We start from the raw sequence: 2636 nt of genomic DNA, 5'->3' as shown, positions 1-2636 counted from the left end.
CTCGCAACGTCAGACATGGGCCAGGTAGGACATCTGCGCTGATTGGCTATATCCACGTCTTTGGGCGTCCTACCATTCGCCGAAAAGTCTAGAACTTATTCTAGCGAATCGTCGTCGGAGATCTTGCATTCGAGCGATCGGATTGGCCTAGCTAGACCTTGATCATAATCACCATGATGACCAGCATGTATCGCTAGACAACGACAGATAAATCCGGCACCACTGAATGCCATCCTCCATAGTAATTGTACGACAATTCCCTGTCCGTGTCGCAAGATATATCCACAGAAAACACACTAAATGGACCATAAATACACGAAGTGACTGATAAAATACTCATAAGCATATGGAATACAAAGACCAAGTCAAATAAACGAATGTGATTGGCTGAACAGTAACGATTGTGAATTGCACAACTATGTCTGCTGGAATTTTGTGTCAGCCGTATTTCTCCTGTAACCGCTGTCGCCAGCTTTTGAGTCTCAACTGGTATGCAGCGTCGTAGGATATCGCGAGACACGTACGAAAAGAGATAATAATATTGGCGAAAATTGCTAAGCTGACAAAAGGAAGGCTCTTCCAGCCAATTCATTTAGTTTTTTTTAAACCGGTCGATGTTAACTCTTATAAGTTGACTTTAAAACTGTTTAAGTACCCACCAAAACAATTATACATGCTTAAGTATACATGACATAGTTAGACCTTTTACAACGAAGAGCACTTCTTCCTTCCAAACTATTCATCAGGTTTGTAAACCCTGCAGTATCAGGGATGGTCGAACAAATATTTAAATAATTATACGATGGAAAAAAATTAAAAATATTTTTTTATCTTTTTTTGTGGTATGTGTACTGTACCTTAAACAGCTGCATTGGTCCACTTTCGATTTGTACGAATTGAACCACCTCTATTACGAGGCAAGCTCTCTATTTAGTGACGACCGATACATCAATGTGAGCATGGCGGTGGCTGTGCGCGTTGCAGTGCTGAAGGAACAGAAGCGGCAGCGTCGCGCAGCGTCTAGTAATCCCGTCTGCATCCGAAAAAGATCATGAGGCGCTATCACTTGGTCCACCAAGTGCCCTCTGTCGTAAGGCTTCAGTGGGAGCCATTAATCGATATGGAGCAGTACTTCAACCATATCTGTATAAACAGGTTATCCTGGGAGGTCAGCTGAAGAGCTGTTTGGACAGCCTCGCACAGATTAATTCGTTCCAAAAAAGTTGCCTGTAGAACAAGCAGCTTCTAGACAACATCACGACACGCAGCCTTACACAACTTATTGACACACTACGTGTACATATGTATACATAAGCGGGACCTGAGACCTTTTTATACCACGGCTCCAAACTCGCTTCCTATTGGAGAAGTTAGCACTAATACCCGTTCTGGTATACCTTAGATTCATTAAGTTCAAACTATTCCTGAAATCAACAGAAAAGAGGCAAAAAAACGAACCGAAATAGCTCCATGATAGCATGAGGGAACGGATGTGTATACAGTATGCCGGGTAGGGGTAGTGTGAACTAGCCCATTTCGACGATCTTTCTCAACGGGGGAGAGACGCGAGTACAGCCTCATCGGAGTTGAGTTTTTGTCTAGAGGTAGCTCAAAATGCTTTGCGTTGCTCGGGCTTGGCCCGTTCTAGCGAGTAGACCTGATGTTGCGTCAGCGGAGCCGATACGGCTGTTCTTCTCAGCGATAAATGAACTGACGATAGAGATCGCCTGCCACAGCGCTATTTTGTTGAATGGTACATACTTTAAAGGATACTTGGTTTTATTTGAACACGCATACACATTTGCTGTCCCTCTGGACAGCTTGGTGTTTAGCAGTTGTCCTGCGTGAGTGTAATGCCCTTGGCATGTAGTATTGCGTAGTGTTGCGTGAAGATCCGCATCCCAACACAGAGCGAGGAGGAGCCACCTAGGCACCGTACTAAAGTGACAATCGTGTTTGCCATATTGGGGGGGAGCTCACACTACGCGGTTCTGGTATACCTTAAGTTCGTTAAGTTCGCACTATTCCTGATATCAACAGATGAGAAGCAAAATATACCACCTGCTGGTGTATATTTGGAGGCAGCTGGTATGCTTATCCTGATTATTTTGTATGAAATCTCCGTGATAGCATGCCGGAACGGATGTGTATACAATATGCTGGATCCGGGTAGAGTGAACTAGCTCATTATAATACTAGTATCTGGCGAATCTTCCTGGATTTGGCAATGGATCCTCGATAGTACCAGGATTTGTTAATTCCCCATTGAGAAACAACTCGATCGAGTAAAGTCGCCAAGATGAGTGTAGTACCGGAGGACATACACTAAGCCAAAACATGCGTTTATCGCTAAAAGGTTGCTTCAGGAAGTGAATGGACACACAGAGGTGTACATGGAGCAGGGTGCGTGAGCGTAGCGACTGCGCATTCAATCCTTTGCGTAGGTCCTTGTGCCTCGATTTTTAATATCAATCCTTCGGTTATGTCGTCTCTATGTTGGGTCTGCGTGCTATGGTTAATGACTTTCTTTCTTTCCGACTATTCGCTTAGAGCTAGACTCTTAGCAGTTTAATTTGTGACTGTATTGCCTACGGCAAATTGCTGGTCAACATGAAATCCGCATTTGCTGCCGTCTG

This window comes from Phytophthora parasitica, assembly GCF_000247585.1.
Source record: "Phytophthora parasitica INRA-310 unplaced genomic scaffold supercont2.15, whole genome shotgun sequence".
Lineage (NCBI taxonomy): Eukaryota > Oomycota > Peronosporomycetes > Peronosporales > Peronosporaceae > Phytophthora > Phytophthora nicotianae.
The sequence above is the reverse complement of the archived record's forward strand: the minus strand, read 5'-3'. Positions refer to the sequence as shown.